The sequence below is a fragment of the Trichomycterus rosablanca genome, chromosome 13 (genome assembly GCF_030014385.1).
Source record: "Trichomycterus rosablanca isolate fTriRos1 chromosome 13, fTriRos1.hap1, whole genome shotgun sequence".
Classification (NCBI taxonomy): Eukaryota; Metazoa; Chordata; class Actinopteri; order Siluriformes; family Trichomycteridae; genus Trichomycterus; species Trichomycterus rosablanca.
This window is the reverse complement of record NC_086000.1, coordinates 26,704,805-26,726,637: the sequence shown is the minus strand read 5'-3', so window position 1 is coordinate 26,726,637 and position 21,833 is coordinate 26,704,805. Positions and strand designations below refer to the sequence as shown.

At 39.2% G+C, this 21,833-nt stretch overlaps 1 long non-coding RNA gene across 3 annotated transcripts in view; it reads left to right on the top strand.

Moving 5' to 3' along the window:
* LOC134325273 (uncharacterized) overlaps positions 1-6,310 on the top strand; it is a 39,846-nt gene extending 33,536 nt beyond the window's left edge. Inside the window, exons 3-4 of one of the 3 annotated variants that reach the window (XR_010014281.1) lie at positions 3,551-3,656; positions 6,140-6,310. This is a non-coding gene — a long non-coding RNA (uncharacterized LOC134325273). Of the gene's footprint in view, positions 1-3,547; positions 3,657-6,139 lie in introns of all 3 variants that reach the window. The other 2 variants (XR_010014282.1, XR_010014280.1) reach the window with 2 other exon arrangements.
* Positions 6,311-21,833: the final 15,523 nt, after the last annotated feature.

Genomic DNA, 21,833 nt, shown 5'->3' with positions numbered 1-21,833 from the left:
AACTTGGCATTGGATTACAGCATACTGTTTCTGTAGTGACTGCTTACCATTAATGTTGAGATTTAAGATGAAGTACTTACAAACCCCATTTCCAGAAAAGTTGGGACATTTTGTAAAACGCAGTAAAAATATCAATCTATGATTTGTGAATTGTCTCGAATCTTCATTAGCTGACGCTAGTAGAAAGAAAAGATTTTCAGTGTTTTCACTGATCAACATTGTACATTGTACTGTACTTTATTCCCTTAATACATGAAATACTGTTTTACAATATGTGTTGTGTATATGTGTATATGTAAATCTTTATCACTTCTTTATGATAGAATGTTGCCATTTTGCTTAGCATTTTTTGCTTTCAAGCTAAGTGGTTATTATTATAGACGCAACCGCAATATATTATAAAAACATGTATATACAATATGACATCTATTACAAAAGTCCTTACATCTGTTGTAATATAACTAATATTTAGGCAATTAGTCTTTTAGGGCCGTTGTAGCTTAGTGTTTAAGGTACTGGACTAGTAATCAGAAGGTTGCCGGTTCAAGCCCCACCATCGCCAGGTTGCCACTTTTGGGTTTTTGAGCAAGACCCTTAACCCTTAATTGCTCAAATTGTATACTGTCACAACTGTAAGTTGCTTTGGATAAAAGCGTCCACTAAATGCGGACAATGTAAATGTAGTCCTTAGGAAAAATAGTTTTGGTGAGTTCTGGCAAGTTTAAAATGTGTAAATGTGTATAAACCTAATAAAATTTGTAAGCTAGTCTGTTGATAACTGCAAATCATTTTAATTCCCTATTGCTTTTAAGATCTTTTAAGATCTCCACCACATGCCTGACACCACAAGCTGATTCTTCTGAAGAAGCTGCCTTTTTTAAACTGAGTGCTTTAACGTGATAGAGAAACATGCTATCTTATTGTACAGTGTTTGTGCTGGTGCCTCAACTAGGCTAACAGTTACTTTTCCAGTTGTCCCTCCTTCAGACAAGTACAATTGTGTCTAAAGAGCACCCACCCAGTCTCGTTGCACCACTTAAACTTAGACTTAAACCCTGTTTTTTGTATTGCTGGTCTATCACATTAGACTGAAAAACATTAGACTCCAGGGGTTTGAATCTTGGGCTGGGCTCACAAATAGAGAAGGCCTAGCCATTGGGGATGGACATATCAGTGACCCCTAGTGCCAGTCCCAAGCCCAGATAAACAGGAGGGTTGTATCCGAAATAAAATAGAATCCTGAAACCCACTTAGAGAAATCGAGTAATAACTCTGAATTATTGTTAAAATATCACTGTAACAAACTGAATCCAAGTCTTGATAGATAGCTATAGCACCTCTGTAGCTCTGAAACCCCCATACCCATGATTCGTGATGGCAGAGAGAAAGCTTCCTACAGAGAGCTGGTCCTCTGAGGATGTGACTGACTTTAATCACATAAACTAGCATGTCATACACACTCGTTAACCACTATTATAATTCATGTAGCCCACACTTGGGCTTAAGCGCACATCTGTCTTTCTGGTGATCAAACCAGCTGAATCTTTATTTCCTGTAACTGATTCATAGAGTGGAGAAATCCCTTAAGCAGAGGTTCTTAAACCAGAGCAAATCTGAGTTACTTTGGAACTAAAGTGCTACAGTTGCTTTCAGTCTAGATACAAAAGGAAAGTAAAAGAGAGAGGCTGGAAATAAAAAAAAAAGGTACAGACTAAGATGGGTATTAATGTTTCAATTATTTAAAATGATAGCTTTATTTTAGGTACAAGGCAGGACTCACTAATAGTGTATGTTTTGGGAAGAAAGAGGAAACCAGAGAACTACACACATAGAGAACCCAGACACACTGAATAAGGGCCTTGCTTAAGAGCAGTTTTGGGTTTTAAGCAAGCAACCTTTTAATTATTAGACCAGTACCTTAACCACTGAGCTACCACTGGCCATTTTTATAATTAGTTATTTTAAATCTTACTTCCCATGCTATTGCACATTTCTTATTCCTAAACTGTCTGATGATTATTTTTTGTAGTGTTGTAGCAGTGCATTGATTTTATTAAGACATCAAGATACATCTGACAGACTAAATACTGTGCAAAAATGTATTTTAATGTTAATGATTTCTAAGCACTTTCAGAGTAATATTGTCTTAACTGTCCATCTATGTCTGTAGTGATTGAGAAAAAAACACTACCCCCAGCCAACCTTACTAAAATGCTGATTTAATTCAACCTGTTTCCAGCTTCAGTTTTACCCCAGGCCCCCTTCCCCCACGGGGACCTTAACTCTTTCTGGAGCATAATTTTAATCGGATGCTTTTTGTTAAATGTTTAACTTAAATTGGAGCCCTCATAAATATTCCAAATCACTCGCCTAGTGTTTGATGAGGAAATGAGACTCCTACCCACTGAGATTCCCCAGGCTATGAGATGAAAAAGAGAAAAAATCCTACAACCTAACACTTAGAAGTAGTCGTGTGAGCCACATTCGGATGCAGAGAGCAGACACAGTCAGGGATGCCCATGCACATAAATGATGATTAAATATCTTTTCTGCACCACTAGCATGCTTTGTATACAGTGGGCAATTGAGACATCAATTTGAGCTTTGTAGTGTGAAAGGTGGATGTCGACATTTAAGAATCGGCTAACTTACTGCAATGCAGACGCTGTTTATGTTGATCATTATGCACATCTCAACATAGATATTTTCAGATTCCACATCACAAGTTGAAGGTTTGCTTGCATAATTTGATGGCATGGAAAGTTCTTTAATGTCACATTTGTTATTGATTGTAATTGTTTATAATTGATCACATGAAGCAGTAGTAAAATTCTAAAGAAAACATGTCTGCACATTAATTAGAAGCTGCTGAAACATGGGTGACACTATACACTGTCAAACGAGCTTTCCATCACCATGGGTTCAAAGGTTGCTATAAACAATTTACTATTTACTAACTATATTTTTGTTCATGTGATCAGTCACAAACTTTTTGTATGTTGCTTTTGGTGCAAGTATTTGCGTGACATCCTCTAGGCCCATTCATTTATGTTCCAGCAGTCCTTTATTTATCATAATAAATCTAGTGTCTCATAAAATGACAATTTGTGGCCCTATTTCGGCGCCCAGGTGGCACAGAGAGGATATTCCGCTAGCACACCGGCTCCGAGATTCTGAAATTCTCGGTTTAAAACTCGGCGTTGCCACGACCCTTATAAGGATGAATTGATAAAGGAAGGTAAATGAATAGATTAAAATTACTCTAAAAATGAATGTTCCAGCGCTTTGATTTGCTTTGCTGGAAACACTCAGAGCCTATTTAAAAAAAAAAAGAAACGCTATAACTGCACTGTAATGATACATTTGATCCCAACCCATTCCTTACTATCATAACATGTTATCCATATCATTTTACTGCACTTTCTCATGCTGAGTTCTTTTCTCCATGTCACTCATGTCACAGTAACAAGTGATAATAGTTTAACAAAACTCTCCCTCTCCCTTTCTCCCCCTCATTTTCTCTCTCTTATATCCCGACTTCTCTCAGCAGACAGGCAGACAGGACTGTGAGTCTGTGCCATGTTTGGGGGTCATGACCTGAATGTGGCAACCACACCAGGAAGCCTCAGTTACACGCTGCAGGAAGCCTTCAGTCAGTAAGCTAAGAGATTGCGCCACCTCACGCAACACACACCATTTACATATGCAAGATTTCAGCAGCATCTCTCAGGCTCGACAGCCGCTGCAGCCACGCGGCCGGTCCGAATACAAATGTCACTCAGGGCACGCCGAGGGCAAACACAGACATGTGGACATAATCTTAAGTCTCTCGAAATGCAGAGAGGACTAACAATGCTGTGAGATTCAAACAATAAGTGCTACACAATGAGTGCATAAACTGAAGTGAGGATTTTTATGTGAGGATTTTAAAGGGGGAGGGGGTATATTTTACTTTTACTGTTATACATCTGTAAAGACATCTACAGTCTATAAAATTATTAAAACATTTATTAAATTCTGAGCAATCTCTGGCCTTTCCCCAAGGCCAAAAACAACACTGGCCTGTGACAAGTGACCACTCATATAACACTACATAAAAACAACATGCTTATGCTTAAGTTTAAACATTTGGGTTTAGGCATACTTTGGAAAGCCCTTGTCAGTAAACACAGTTCATGCATTCACAAATGCAAGTGAAGACTCTGCTATGCAAAGTAAAACGTTTACATTTTCAACATTTAGCAGACACTCTTTTTCCACTTACAGTATTGTGACAGTATACTTTCTAAGCAATTGAAAGTTAAGGGCCCAAGTTAAAAGCCTACCTGAAATCCAGACCGGTTTCCCATTGAAAGTGCATTAAGCATTATAAAGCACAATATACAGTATGACAATGGAAACACTGGATTGTTAAGCAGCTGAAGTGTTATATCAAGCAAGAATGGGAAAAAATCCACTTTTACAAATTGGTGTTCTCAGTTTCTAAATGTTTACAGAATATTAAAAGTGAAAGTGATGTAACAAATTGGTGACTAAGCTTTTTTTAGGAACATGTTACAGCCATTAAGTAAGAATACATGTATACATACAAAAACAAAAGAGTTGGGTAGTTGAAACACTAAATCTTACCTTTGCACTGGTTTTAATTAATTACAGATCCAACGGATTTGCCATAATTTTTATGTACATTCTTCCTATCATCCCAACAGTTAGAATAAGGGAATTGGCTATTCCTTTGCAAAATATAATTATATCTATTTTCATTATATCTAAATATAATTGCTTTGCAGTGCTAAAATACACTAGCACACCAGAGCTGGACCAGGGTTCCTCATAACTGGTGCAATTACAACCTCTGATGGCTGATTGATGGCACCTGCACAGAGTTGGGGAATAATGCTGATCAGGTTGTGGCTCTCCGTACACAAGGCTGATCCGCATATGAACTCGCTTCGTGCAGGTGAAAAGATGCAGTCAGTACTGCACACGTGTCAGAGGGGGCGTGTGTCAGTTTCAAAGCTCCTCAGTCAGCAGTGGAGGGTTGTATCAGTAGAGGTGAAGCATAATGCAATCAGGGTAATTGGATACGACAGGAAAAATCTCAGAAAAAGAGAAAAAATACATACATAAATAAATAAACACATACAAACTATTTCCTTCCTCCTTTTCAGTTTAATATTAAACCTTACAAAATATGCTGTTTGTTATGCTAATTATACAATGCTAATGTTGTGTTGTGCCTGTGTAAAATACTTACATGATTAATAATAAATATATTACCTTGCTATGATAACACTAACCAAGAGTGGCTTAACAAATTACCTGAATCTTCTACTACAAACAATTTTTGTTTCCTTGCAATGTTTCTTAAAAAGGCCCTTATAATCATTCCCACTTTCCCATGCTTATGGAACACATTACTAAACACTGACATTAGCCAATTAGATAATGCATAGCTGTATTTTAGAGAAAAGAGATTTACTGGGACGGTATAGTGCTGCATAGCTTGGTGCTCCATGGTTTTGTGTTTCAATTATGTCTTTGTATGCTGGCTGCAGGAGTTTGGCTTGTTTCATTCTGTGCATGTTTATGAACTGTAAATACTGTAAATTATCCCTGGGTGTAAGTTGGTGAGTAAATGGGTGAGTGTTTGATGCTCTGTGATGGATTGTTACCTGTCTACAGTGTTGCCAGTGTTTTAAAGGATCCTGATAGGCTTTCTGAACCTGGTCAGAATGAAAGTTTACTAAAAAATTATTGAGATGTTTACTTTCAAAAATTGTTCTAAAATTGGAATCTGATTGTGTGTAAGTAGTGAGTAGCACTTCTTTAAATTAAATCTTTTCTCACTAAGGTCATTATTTGAATGCTTGTTTTTACTTCATTTTTAACAAACTTTTATTTGCTTTTATTTAAATGAGCCAAATTAGCCTTTAATTTTTTTACTATCCCAGCTATTTATAAAAACATCCCCTTATGAAGTCCACAAACTGATGAATATATGATCTGATGTTTAGAAAAGAATTAAAGATACATAGTAATTATCTATGAGTCCAGAATGTACAGGTACAAAGATGAACTGCTGAGTTTCAGTCTCTCTCTCTTTCTGTCTTTCTTACCCTCTCTCTCTCTCACTCAGGTCACCCCCGCATGATATCGCAAGCACAGCAGTCACACTGTAGCCCAATGCAGACAGATTGCTTATAATAACCGTTAGGGACCTTTCATTTTTCATCGTCAGCAATTTGCAGGATAATTTTGGCACCATTTAAGGATACAACTCCTTTTATAAGAATAAAAATAAACAAGCCTGTTGTAAAAGCTCTATATTGGGACGGTCTAATCCTGTTTACAAGTCTATACACATCTTTGCCAATAATATTAAATGACTCCAACATGCTTAGATGTGACAATTTTTACTATTTTTAAAAGTGAGCTACACTTGACCTGTAAGCTTTTCATTGCCAGCGAAGATAAGAGGATCAAACGTCATGATTCAAATTTCGTTATAAAAGACCATTTAAGAAAAATCAATTCACCTAATAGTGAAAAACAGCTTTCTGTCTTTGGAGTCAACCAGAACCATGAAATATAGTTCTTTTCTATTACTATTGATCAAGCCATGTACAGAAATACAAAGTAATGGCATTAATCTCACAACTCTCCCAATTTAAACTGAAACCTCTTTTGTGTTTGCTCAAATAAGTCATCACAGAAATACTGATTTTCAAGTTATTAGAGTATAACAATGTTTTTTTTTTTGCTTATTAGCAGTTACTTGAAAGTATACATACATTCATACATACATACGCACATACAGTCATACATGCATACTTGATACATACATACACACACATACATTCATACATGCATACTTGATACATACATACACACACATACATACAGTGTATCACAAAAGTGAGTACACCCCTCACATTTCTGCAAATATTTCATTATATCTTTTCATGGGACAACACTATAGAAATAAAACTTGGATATAACTTAGAGTAGTCAGTGTACAACTTGTATAGCAGTGTAGATTTACTGTCTTCTGAAAATAACTCAACACACAGCCATTAATGTCTAAATGGCTGGCAACATAAGTGAGTACACCCCACAGTGAACATGTCCAAATTGTGCCCAAAGTGTCAATATTTTGTGTGACCACCATTATTATCCAGCACTGCCTTAACCCTCCTGGGCATGGAATTCACCAGAGCTGCACAGGTTGCTACTGGAATCCTCTTCCACTCCTCCATGATGACATCACGGAGCTGGTGGATGTTAGACACCTTGAACTCCTCCACCTTCCACTTGAGGATGCGCCACAGGTGCTCAATTGGGTTTAGTCCATCACCTTTACCTTCAGCTTCCTCAGCAAGGCAGTTGTCATCTTGGAGGTTGTGTTTGGGGTCGTTATCCTGTTGGAAAACTGCCATGAGGCCCAGTTTTCGAAGGGAGGGGATCATGCTCTGTTTCAGAATGTCACAGTACATGTTGGAATTCATGTTTCCCTCAATGAACTGCAGCTCCCCAGTGCCAGCAACACTCATGCAGCCCAAGACCATGATGCTACCACCACCATGCTTGACTGTAGGCAAGATACAGTTGTCTTGGTACTTCTCACCAGGGCGCCGCCACACATGCTGGACACCATCTGAGCCAAACAAGTTTATCTTGGTCTCGTCAGACCACAGGGCATTCCAGTAATCCATGTTCTTGGACTGCTTGTCTTCAGCAAACTGTTTGCTGGCTTTCTTGTGCGTCAGCTTCCTTCTGGGATGACGACCATGCAGACCGAGTTGATGCAGTTAGCGGCGTATGGTCTGAGCACTGACAGGCTGACCTCCCACGTCTTCAACCTCTGCAGCAATGCTGGCAGCACTCATGTGTCTATTTTTTAAAGCCAACCTCTGGATATGACGCCGAACACGTGGACTCAACTTCTTTGGTCGACCCTGGCGAAGCCTGTTCCGAGTGGAACCTGTCCTGGAAAACCGCTGTATGACCTTGGCCACCATGCTGTGGCTCAGTTTCAGGGTGTTAGCAATCTTCTTATAGCCCAGGCCATCTTTGTGGAGAGCAACAATTCTATTTCTCACATCCTCAGAGAGTTCTTTGCCATGAGGTGCCATGTTGAATATCCAGTGGCCAGTATGAGAGAATTGTACCCAAAACACCAAATTTAACAGCTCTGCTCCCCATTTACACCTGGGACCTTGACACATGACACCAGGGAGGGACAACGACACATTTGGGCACAATTTGGACATGTTCACTGTGGGGTGTACTCACTTATGTTGCCAGCTATTTAGACATTAATGGCTGTGTGTTGAGTTATTTTCAGAAGACAGTAAATCTACACTGCTATACAAGCTGTACACTGACTACTCTAAGTTATATCCAAGTTTCATGTCTATAGTGTTGTCCCATGAAAAGATATAATTAAATATTTGCAGAAATGTGAGGGGTGTACTCACTTTTGTGATACACTGTACATGCATTGACCTTCCGCACATTTTATTGGGTTGTAGAATTGATTTTGAATAGATATAAAAATAGAAGATTTTGCTCTGTGATGGACTGTCTATTTCTAAAAGACTAGAAGAAGCTTAAGACACATTGTACATGATAAAGAAAATAGTTCTAGTCTCTAACTGTACCCCTAAAACATGTGCTAACAGGTTAGGTGTTTAAATAGTATTTTAAAATCCCAACAACACTGCTGTACCTGTTTTGGTTAAAATATGTGAACACAAATTTATATTCAGAAGAATATAATAATTGTGATATGTATACTCAGATGTTTCTACCTGTGGCTGGCGCAAATTTTAATTATTTACCTTAACTTATGAACTTATATACTTAACTATAACTTGAAGGTAAAACAACAAGTTGTTACATAAGCTCTCTCTGTTCAGTTAGTGATGTTGACAGTTGGACGAATTGGAAATGACTTCATATTAGCTGCACAGTGCACAACATAGTGTGCAAAACCCAGTGTATTGTTGCTTCAATAGTGCACAGGATTAGAAAGGAAACTGGGATTTGGCCGATACTACTAGAATTTAGCCTAAATACAAGCTAAATGCTTTAGTACAAATGCACAAAATTTAGTTTTAATTTAGTACTATTTAGAGGTGTAGGGCCACTATTAAAAATCACAAAGCATTTATTTGGAATTTAGTACTAAAATCACATTTCTGCCACAAATGCAAAATATGGCGTTCAACAGTTAGTTTGCTGGTCTATTATGGGATGACAGGTGGAAAAATGAACTTTTTAACTGCATATTTATATGAAAAAATACATACAATACAAATATTTTTCAGTGTAGAGATTTTAAAATTCAGCTATTTTTACTAATTTTTGGCAATTGAAAGCATACTATACTATGTAACATTTAATACATTTAATTTAAGTAATTGGCTATTTAGTTAAACTTTATTACAATAATTGATAATAATTGATAGCATATGATTTTTTAAATAAAATTTGCCTATTTACTTTAAAAAAAAAACATTTAAACAAATTTTGTATTTTGTAATCTATTGGGGTCTGATTTGTTTGTCTGTGCATTTAGTCCATGTTTACAATATTGTAAATTGACCAAACTGAACTAAACTAAAACAAAATCAAATGCCATTTATTTCTGTGGGTGGTATATACAGTACTTCCTTTCTTCTATATCTTTATGTAGCTAATATTTCTAATTCACCACCGGCCAAGAAAAGCAACACAAGATCCCATAAATTCCCTTCTAATTCCAAATAATTCTGATTACATGGACGAGTAGTTTTCAATCAGAAAGATAATCTTGGTGATAGATGGTGGGATAATTGGCTGTCTCGGCGACGTAAATATTGTGTCGTTCTATTAATCTTGCCGAATGAGGTGTCAACCTGTCACTCATTCGTCAAACTGAATTAGGAAATATAACGAATAAATAAATGCAAGCAAATCAGGCTTCTGGTGAAAGAGTGTGTGTGTGTGTGTGTGTGTGGAGGGGGGGTTGAGGTTGGTGAAGAGCTACTAATAAGAGGAAGCTTCTTTTCAGTGTAGTGTATCAAACATCCTTAGCATGAGTGGAACAGATTTACATTTTCATTTGAAATTTACTGCATGGTACACAGATTTCCAGGCTTTCACACTAAACAGATCCAACTACATCCCAAAAGAGACGTGACGCGGGTGTAATAACATGCTCAACCAAAAGGTAAATGCAATTAATGTAAGATTGCTATTGCCTATGTAAACAACATTAATAATGCCAAAAATAAAATACTTTTAATTGTATATTGTTGTCAGTGTGATTTTTTAAATTGTTACAAACACCATTTCCAGAAATGTTGGGAGACCGTAAAAAAATGCAATATAAACTGAAATCTGTAATTTTTAAAATACTCTTTAAGCTTTTTATTACCAGACAAAAGGACAAAGATTTCTAGTGTTTTCAATGATGAACTTAATTATTTTTGTTAAATATATACACAATTATAAATTGTTGCCTGCAACACATTTAGAAAAACTGGGACAGAGGCATGTTTACCACTGGGTCACATCACTTTTTTTATTATTAGATTTTTGTCCATACTTGCTGTATACAAGATTTGAGCTGCTCAACAGACCATGGTCACTTTTGTCTGATTCTCCTCTACATGATGCGCCATACATTTTCAGTAGCAGACAGATCTGGACTGCAGGCAGGCCATTCAAGAGCACACACTCTATGTTTACAAAACCACACTGTTGTAGCTAATGCAGAATGTGGCCTGATATTGTTCTGCTGAGTTCCTTGGAAAAGGTGATATCTTAACAACAGCATATGTCTCTTCAAAATACCAATATACAGTAAGTCTCATTATCAATTCACATACACCGATCAGCCATAACATTAAAACCACCTCCTTGTTTTTACACTCACTGTCCATTTTATCAGCTCCACTGACCATACAGAAGCACTTTGTAGTTCTACAATTACTAACTGTAGTCCATCTGTTTCTCTGCATACTTTTTTAGCCTGCTTTCACCCTGTTCTTCAATGGTCAGGACCCCCACAGGACCACTACAGAGTAGGTATTGGGTGCTGGATCATTCTCATGGGCACTGATGCACCTCCATGCCATCACAGATTTTTCATTGGTGACAGTCTGGATGGTCTTTTTCATTTTTGGCACGTAGAAACCAACATGTTTTGTCCCCCAAAAAAAACAAGCTGTAACATGGACTTGTCTTACCACAGAACATCTACTGTCTTTCGGTCCATCTCAGATGACTTTGGGCTCAGACAACTCAGTTTCTGTGCAAAATTAATATATGGCTTCCTCTTCATAAAATACAGTTTTAGGTTGCATTTGTTGATGCAGCGCAGACTGTGGACTAGGCTAGGCTGAGTGGCCACATGAACAACGATTGGCCTGTTGTTCAGATATGGGTGGGATTAAGCCCGGATAGGGTCTCTGCTGGCTGATTGATGGTGCCTGCACAGAGATGAGAAAAAAGTGCTCTCAGGGTGTGTCTCTTCGTACACAGTGCTGAGCTGCACTGTACTCGTCAAAGTGTAGGTGATAAGATGCATACGGCATGTGTCGGAGGGGGCGTGGGTTAGCTTCGTTCTCCTCAATCAGAGCAGGGATCGGCATTGGTGGAGAAGAAGCATGACGCAATCGGGCAATTGGACATGCTAAAGAGGGAGAAAAAGGGGAGAAAATGCATAAATAATATATACAGTATATATACAGTGTATCACAAAAGTGAGTACACCCCTCACATTTCTGCAGATATTTAAGTATATCTTTTCATGGGACAACACTGACAAAATTACACTTTGACACAATGAAAAGTAGTCTGTGTGCAGCTTATATAACAGTGTAAATTTATTCTTCCCTCAAAAAAACTCAATATACAGCCATTAATGTCTAAACCACCGGCAACAAAAGTGAGTACACCCCTAAGAGACTACACCCCTAAATGTCCAAATTGAGCACTGCTTGTCATTTTCCCTCCAAAATGTCATGTGACTCGTTAGTGTTACTAGGTCTCAGGTGTGCATAGGGAGCGTGTTCAATTTAGTAGTACAGCTCTCACACTCTCTCATACTGGTCACTGAAAGTTCCAACATGGCACCTCATGGCAAAGAACTCTCTGAGGATCTTAAAAGACGAATTGTTGCGCTACATGAAGATGGCCAAGGCTACAAGAAGATTGCCAACACCCTGAAACTGAGCTGCAGTACAGTGGCCAAGATCATCCAGCGTTTTAAAAGAGCAGGGTCCACTCAGAACAGACCTCGCGTTGGTCGTCCAAAGAAGCTGAGTGCACGTGCTCAGCGTCACATCCAACTGCTGTCTTTGAAAGATAGGCGCAGAAGTGCTGTCAGCATTGCTGCAGAGATTGAAAAGGTGGGGGGTCAGCCTGTCAGTGCTCAGACCATACGCCGCACACTACATCAAATTGGTCTGCATGGCTGTCACCCCAGAAGAAAGCCTCTTCTGAAGTCTCTACACAAGAAAGCCCGCAAACAGTTTGCTGAAGACATGTCAACAAAGGACATGGATTACTGGAACCATGTCCTATGGTCTGATGAGACCAAGATTAATTTGTTTGGTTCAGATGGTCTCAAGCATGTGTGGCGGCAATCAGGTGAGGAGTACAAAGATAAGTGTGTCATGCCTACAGTCAAGCATGGTGGTGGGAATGCCATGGTCTGGGGCTGCATGAGTGCAGCAGGTGTTGGGGAGTTACATTTCATTGAGGGACACATGAACTCCAATATGTACTGTGAAATACTGAAGCAGAGCATGATCCCCTCCCTCCGGAAACTGGGTCGCAGGGCAGTGTTCCAGCATGATAATGACCCCAAACACACCTCTAAGACGACCACTGCTTTATTGAAGAGGCTGAGGGTAAAGGTGATGGACTGGCCAAGCATGTCTCCAGACCTAAACCCAATAGAACATCTTTGGGGCATCCTCAAGCGGAAGGTGGAGGAGCGCAAAGTCTCGAATATCCGCCAGCTCCGTGATGTCGTCATGGAGGAGTGGAAAAGCATTCCACTGGCAACCTGTGAAGCTCTGGTAAACTCCATGCCCAGGAGAGTTAAGGCAGTTCTGGGAAATAATGGTGGCCACACAAAATATTGACACTTCAGGAACTTTCACTAAGGGGTGTACTCACTTTTGTTGCCGGTGGTTTAGACATTAATGGCTGTATATTGAGTTATTTTGAGGGAAGAATAAATTTACACTGTTATATAAGCTGCACACAGACTACTTTTCATTGTGTCAAAGTGTCATTTTGTCAGTGTTGTCCCATGAAAAGATATACTTAAATATCTGCAGAAATGTGAGGGGTGTACTTTATACATATATATATACATACATAAAAGATTGTTTGTTAAACATAAAATGCTTGATTACAATTTTCATTTATAAAAAATAAAAAAAACATGAAAAAGATCTTGAGAATAGTTTTTTGCTGCATTATACTGAATCTGTCTGGCCACTAACTAACCTGTGAGCATGAAAGCGCTGACATTCTTAATTTAATTTATAAAGATCAGAATTAATAACTGACATGGCAGAAGAGAACCTTATTTTAATGTGGCAACTAAAAGGGCCCATGCTATAAGAATAAAAAATTAAGTTTTCATTAAATTCAGAATGAAATCTCAAATATCAGTAATGTAAAGGAAAAGGTCAGCCCTAATAGACTGCCTTCCTGCCTTTTAATAGCCCATAATTCTCCTTAAGGAGCTCAACTGGCAAGGCTGAGGCGAGAGCTAATTGTGGGCGATTAATAAATTCAGCATCAGGTGTTGGTAAAGGCAAACAAAGGCAGCAAAGAGGCAAGCAGCACCACTGCCCTTCGATATCATCATTAGCCACCATCAAGCGAGCGAGCGCAGGGCTGACGCGTGACAGATTACATTTTCTCGGACGACAGGCCGCAAATTTATCTGCGTTATAAAGTAAGAGCGGCGCACAGCCTTCAATCACCAGAAAGGGAAATTGGATTAACGAGCTAATGATCACAACAAGACATAGAGAGAAACTAATGTGATGACTGTTATGCTCCCTGCCAGCAGTGGCACCACTGAAGTCCTTGTGTTCAGAGCTGGATTCTTGAATTTTCTGTAAAAAATAGGATTTGGCTTTATGTGAATGAAAACATTTCATTTTTAAAGTACATAAAGATGAACCGTATGTCTGCTCTCAGTCAAATAAGTCTAGCGCTGTGGAGACAGAACCCGTTCCTATATTCATTCAGCCTGCATACATTATTCTCCCCTCTGTGTTCCTTATTAAATCACTAGGGTAAAAAGACTATTTGTAGTCTCGAGCATTCATTGCTTTGGGCCATACCACAGCCCAAATTTACAGTGAGTGTCAGGGGTGCATCAGCCCCCCTACAGCTATGCCTCAATACCCCCAAACATGGGTCATGACCTTCTGTGGGCGCTCACACACACATAAACACAGACTCACACTCACAGACACACACACACACACATATCAGCAGTGCGTGCAGGCTGTGTGGCCCAGGCCTCATAAAGCTGACATCTTTGCTAAACAATGCTAACAAGGCCGGGTGATTTGTATATGCACAGCCAGGTGGCACAGCCGTGCTAGAGGCTTGTGGAAGAGTGGGGCGGCTGGAGAAATGCTGCCGGAGCGTGGCTAACCACGTGCTGAGAGGGTTAGGGAGAGAATCCACTACACAGGGGGCAACAATGATCAAAGTACTGTGCCTCTGCACGCCAGTCCATCCAGCATAACAGGGCACGCTGAGCGACCCGGCAAGATCTCGCGTCTGAACGACGGAACATTCCAGTGCTGTTTTAACACACAGAGCAGAATTTATGATGCACCTTGTCTCATGGTGAATGCAGGTGCAAAACCAGCCAGCTACTTTATTTACTGAGCAGCTTTTTCACGTCTTATTTTAGTCTGGTGAACCAGGCGAGCCTCAAGTACATACCTCATTGATTTTATAATATATTTTTATAAAAAGCAGTAAATAAATCAGTATTTACAGTGAAAGTCCACATTTTACGTTTGTATCGGACAAGTATTGAATTGTATTGTCAGTCTAAAATGACTGTTGCAACTTTTTTCTGTGATTGAATGTGCCTTATAAGTGTATGTCTACTGTAAATATGATGGTTTCAATTGTAAATACGCCCACTCACCTAATGTTTAAAGACATGACCCAGGCTGGCTTTTGAACAACTGGGGTGATCCTTTTTGTCTTTGGCTCAGTAATTACGACATCCATTATTTCCAAAAACTATTTTAAGAGTAGACTTTTTGTTCCTGCTTTGCGTAGTACAGTAGAATCATAACTTATATATAAATGTAACAGTGAACTTTGTTTACTGCCTTTGTATATGCCTTTTTAAAAGCTTTTAAGCCCTGTAATTTAAGCAAATAACGTTTTACAGCCTCTTGGAATCTGTTGATAATGTTATGGACTGTAGATAGTAAATTCCTTACTATCTTGAATTGAGAAACGTAGTTCTTAAACTTTTGAACAATTTACTCGTGCAGCTTTTCACAAAGAAGCAACCCTTGACTAAGCTGTAAATGACTAAGCTCTTTTTTTAATTATATAATTATATTCATATAATACAAAAATAATACATACAAATAAATCAATCAAAAAATCAATAATAATAATAATAATAACAATAATAATAACACATCAAAAATGCTTCTGTGGCTAAAAAAAATCACCTGTCAGGTTTCAAAATCTAAAGGCCTTCTAAGAGAAGTAGTGAATAACAGTAAACACCAAAACAGTAAACACCAAAACAGTAGTCATAGATGTGCTTATTTTTTCTTATTATACTGTAATGCAAGATTTTTATATTTAATATTCTGTAAAATAACAATATAATTAACAATAATGATCTGAACAGTTTAGCTCTTGGTTGGCACATCTTGGTAACTGATTCATGTCCTCTCACTTGCACTTGCACATCAGTGCACCTCTTTTATTACCATCACCTAACATGATCTTATTATCTTTGGGGGTTTTTTCTCACCTATATTTCTCTACCATTTAATTTCTAGCTTACAGTTACGCCAAAAGCTTAACCAGTGGATTTTGGAGGTCTGTACTCTCTGCAGCGATGCCTGTCAGCAGCTGTGGAGTGGAGTAGTACAGTGCCGCTGTCAGATGGTGTCACGTTTCTGAGACTGACACTGTACTCCTGTGTGTTGCCCATGGCTCTGTCTGAATGGAACTTTTGATGGGGCAGCCTGGGGTCTTTCATCACCTCTCTCCAGCTCCGGAGCATGGGGGTGCGGGTCATGGCACACAACACCTGGCAGGTACACTCAACCACGTGCCATGATTCGAAACAAAAGCCGTTCTGTGTTTGACGTGTATTGCAAATTAATTTCCTCTCTTGCTTGCCATCTTTTCATCTATTTAACATTTATAAAAAGTGAAGGAAAGTCTGATCACCTAAACTCATTTAGAATAGGATGAAATATAACTGGAAGCTACTGTTGTTATAAGTTCAACTTGCCTAAATGAACTGTTCTGACAGTTTAACTACCCCTTCTCAATTAAAAGCTTTTTTTTACCCCGAAAACTAAATAGCATCTGAAACAGAGCAGTCATTATCATCAGCATCTATTGATGACATACATAAAAGCATGTCTATCTGCCATGTCAGCTTCCTAGAACACAGAGAAGCATCCCTGGCTCATCGTCTAACATGCTTATCTGCAGTTCAAAGGCTGATGAATGAATTATCTCTGGTTGAGCTGGGGAGGAAGCGGATGTCGGTTTCCTCTCAGTGTGCTGAGCATTTGAGCACTCCCTCTGCTTTTGCTTAACCCAGCCTTTGTGAATAATCCACATGAGGGACTGCTGATAGAAAAGGGGATGCACAGGAGGCACCGGTGGCAGTCCTGATCATAGAAGTGTCTATTTTCTTCACCCTCTCTCAATTTCGAACTGTCTTCTTGTTTCAATCTAAAGCTCACTTGCCTTTTCTCTGAAAGTGAATGTTTAAGTGTGCGAGCTACAAGAAATAAAAGCTTCATCTCGTGTTTAAACTGAGACAGTTGAACTGTGGAAAGACTGGAGGTTATCACAACCTGAGCGCCTGCCCAAGAGCTTTACCATATTCAGCCTCATCTTTTTTTCTAACCTCTGTGAGAGTAAAATATTTTGTCAGCATAACATTATATAGCTTTTCTCTTTCATCTTAGACAGTTAAAGTACACCATCACAACTTGAATAGCAGTACAGCTCTGCTCTGACCACTCACAAATCTCTATCAGCCATTAGCATCACCTCTGACATGCAAGGTCACCTGCCAATGAGTCTCCACTCTCCAATTAATGGCCCTGATGGACACTGCTAATTGAGAGGATTTATGGGTCTCTTTTATTGGGCTTTATGAGGAAGGCAAGTGGAGGGCATTAGCATTTATGAGCCCCAGGGTCCACGTTGAGAGCCTGGTGCTAGGCACTGCCCCTTAGCCTGCTGAAGATTTGGCCCATTACTTACAATGGGAGAGGTGCCAACAGTGCAGCAATCAGATGGAAAAAGAGGCGACTGAAATGGAATGGAATGGGGGAGGAAGAATAAAAGGAAACTAAAGGCAAAGATCACAAAAGAAAAAAAAGAAGAGAGAAAAAGAAGAAAACAAGAAATGGATAAGAAGCAAACAGGATACAAAAAGACAAAGTAAGAGAGGTGAAAACAGATACGAGATGAGGCAAGACAAAAAATTGAGAAGAGGATTTGAATGATAATATGAAAAAGAAAGAAAAAATCAGATTAAGAGAAAATAAGACAAAAGACAAGGTAAAAAAGAAAGAAAAAGAAAAAAGATGGAAGAGAAGAGCTAAGATGACAAGAGAGTATACGACAATATAGAAAAAAGAGATGAGAGAAGAGAAAAAAGGTAAGCGGAGAGAAAAAGAAGTAAAAAAAATTTGGAAAGATTAGAAAATGCATCGAACATCTAAAAAGACAAATTACAACAAACAAACATAATCATGAGACTGAAGGGGTGGCACGGTGGCTCGGTGGGTAGCACTCTCGCCTCACAGCAAGAAGGTCCTGGGTTCGATCCCCAGGTGGGGCGGTCTGGATCCTTTCTGTGTGGAGTTTGCATGTTCTTCCTGTGTCTGCGTGGGTTTGACTGTGTTTGATATTAAACTTGTGAACGGAAGAATCTTGTGTAATGAGTAACTACTGTTTCTGTCATGAATGTAACCAAAGTGTAAAACATGACGTTAAAATCCTAATAAACAAACAAACAAACAAATATCAGACTGACACACTGTCTTGCTTAATCTTGCTTAAGAGTAGCATTTAGTTTACTGGCTCTATAAGGATCAATCTCCACCTACAGCAAATTAATTTATTTTATGCCAAAACTATTCTTGGAAATGTAAGCATTGGACATGCTCTCTGAACAGCTTTCATTGTACAAGTATATAAAAACCTAAAAAATTGGGGAGTGACACAGAAACTGGCCTTTCAGATTTAAGTATAGCCACTGCCACCATTCAGATCTGTCTCTGACCATTCCCTCAGAGTGACTGGTAAAATCACGAATTATATACATTACATTTTATTAAACCCAAATTTACATGCAGACAAAAACATAGCAAAACATAATCCAAATTTAAAGTAGAAGTAAAAAATGGAGTAACACGCTAACAATGCATCCATTGTCTTTTTATGAACAGCTTCAGAGTTAAGTCACAGATCAGCTGAATATGCCTGGGTGGCACAAACTGCCCTGTTTTGTATTTATTAGCTTAAAGAGACATAAGGTGTGTTCGAAAACCTAGTGAGCTCTCTACATAGACAGCATTTTATATCATCCTACCCGCGCTCCCGAGAAGTGGGCTGTTTGAATTCTTAGACCCCTAAAATGCCTACTAAGGCACCTTAAATCTGAACGGTATTTTGACAAAACAACTAGGGAACATCTGATGCTGCCTTAGAGGTGAAGGCAATCCCAGCATTTAGTGCGGCACAACTTTTCTCACAAAAAAATAAAAAATATGGCGGACGGTGCGAAGCAACGAACCGAGTAATTGTCAGCGAATTTAACCGTTTTCGGTACGCGGAGGGAGATGTAAGTTGTGCCACCTCATCCCATTGGTTTGAATGGCATGAGGCAAACTGCGTTAGCTTAGTAAGCAGAAACTGATGGAATCACTGTTTAAGTAGTGCATTTGAATAACCTGCCTTATAAGTCGATGACTAATTAGAATCCTCTCTACTTAGGCAGCTGCCTATGTAGGCAGTAAGACAGCAAGGCAGCTCACTAGGTTTTCGAACAGACCCTTAGTAAAAGATAGTGAAAAGCATGATGTCCCTACCATTTAGAACAGTCCAAGAACAGTTAGGCTTTCTTGGATTTCTGTCATCATTAGCTCCTGATAATAAAGCTCTCTTGATAGTAAAGTAAGCTGCCATACTGATTCCCCTGTATCAAAGGAAAACCATATATTGACACGATTTAATCAATTAAATAGATTATATAATACATTACCCAGTGCTCGGGTGGCGCAGCAGTCTGTTCGGCTATAGGACACCACTGCTGAGATCCAGGTTGGAATCTGGTGGTGGAGGTGGGGTTAGTAACCAAATCCCTGTAATGGATTGCCTTCCAATCCAGGATACGGGACAATGGTTGAAAATTGGATATAGCTGTGGGTACCAACTGGAGGGTTGTGGGTTCAAATGCTAGCTCTGCCATAAAGCCACTGTTGGACCCTTGAGCAAAGCCTCCAACTCCAGGGGTGTCGTACAATGACTGACCCTGTGTTCTGAACTCAGCTTCCACAGAAGCTGGGATATCTTGAAAGCAGTTTATTGTCTTGCACACGTGTACATGTATAAATGACAAACAAAGGCATTCCATTCATGCCTGGCATCCCATGAAACATAACAAAATAAATTAACCACCTACTTAGTCAACAACATATTTCATTCAGATTTGTCTCAGTTTACTCTATTTTGATTTAGGGTTATTATTTATGGTAGATTATGGTTTTTAAATTGAGCTGTCAGTCTAATAACAGATTTTTTGAATGCATGGAAACATAGATGGTAATGAATGCAGATAGACGATGAAAAGACTAAAAATAAAGTGAGCAAAAGGAAGGAAAGAGGAAATAGATGAAGAGAGGAATATGAGAGGGTGGGGGAAGAAAGGTCATGTAATATGAGTGTGGTTATTGATTGTATTGTCAGCAGGGCCATGCAGGGTCCTGAGTGGTGTGGACTCCGGTCCATCTGTGGACAATACAGTCAGTTACAGCTCACTGCTCCATCTAATAAAGCACAGGCAGATTCATATCTAACCACTAGGTGTGTGCGATGGATTACCATGCTGCACAACTTCACGATAGGCTGGAGAGCAAAGGTGACGGATTTCATTTCTAAAACGTCATTGGCCAGTGTTTTAAAACTTGGAGCTCCGATTGCACATGAAATCCTTAGTGGCCCTTAAATCCAATTACAACAATACAGTTGTTTTATATGGCTCGGTCAGGAATTTAAAGAAACAAAAGATTCTGACTAAGGAATTGAGGACACAGACTGTAGTCCATATGGTCTATCTGTTTATAGTCCAAATGTCCTCACTGGCCATTTAATAAAGTACAAACAGCAGTTTATAAAGTAGTTAATACATTACATTACATTTACATTTTCAGCATTTAGCAGACGCTTTTATCCAAAGCGACTTACACAATGAGCGGAACACGATGAGCAATTGAGGGTTAAGGGCCTTGCTCAGGGACCCAACAGTGGCAACTTGGTAGTGGCAGTAATACCACAGCTATGTACTGTTTAAATATTCTGTAAAAGATTTTATGCATGTACACACACAGGGATGATTACAGGGACACTAAGGTACAGCTTGAGAAACTATCAATTTGGTAGCCTTTTATGTAATATAGTGAAAAAAAGAGGACTAAACTGGACATTCAAACAGAGGGAAAATGTTTATTTTCATTATTAATATTATTGTTATTATTATTATTATTATTATTACACCGATTAGGCATAACATTATGACCATATTGTTCTAATATTGTGTCGGTCCCCCTTTTGCTGCCCGATAAGCAACAAACTGCAATGTACAGTGTATTCTGACACCTTTCTATCAGAACCAGCATTAACTTCTTCAACAGTTTGAGCTACAGTAGCTCGTCTGTTGGATCGGACCACACGGGCCAGTCTTTGCTCCCTACGTGCATCAATGACCCTAGGCCACCCATGATCCTGTTGCTGGTTTACCACTGTTCCTTCCTTGGGCCACTTTTAATAGATACTGACCACTGCAGATTGGGAACACCTCACAAGAGCTGCAGTTTTGGAGATGCTCTGACCCAGTCGTCTAGCCATCTCAATTTGGCCCTTGTCAAACTCAACTCAAACTAAAACATTTTCTAATTATCCCAAATGTAGTAATCAGCCAAGAAATACTGTATTTGGTGACCAAAGTCTGCATCTTTTGTGTGTAGATAACAGATAAAAGAGTTTAGCACTGTGGGGCACCAGGTGGTGTAGCGGGATATTCCGCTAGCACACCAGCTCTGCTACTGGTTGACTGGGCGCCAACTGGCAGTGCCTGCAGCAGACACAAATTGGCCACCGTGTCTGCTGGGTGGGGAAATGACCAGACTAAGTGGGTGGGGTCTTAAAAAGCTGTGCAAGTACCCTGGTTAGGGGTCTGCTAGGACTGCGCATGCCACAGAGGGCGTGTGAGCAGCAATATACCCTCCTCAAACTCAATCAGGGATCCACAGCAGCAGAACACAAACTGACTAGGCTAAATCGGG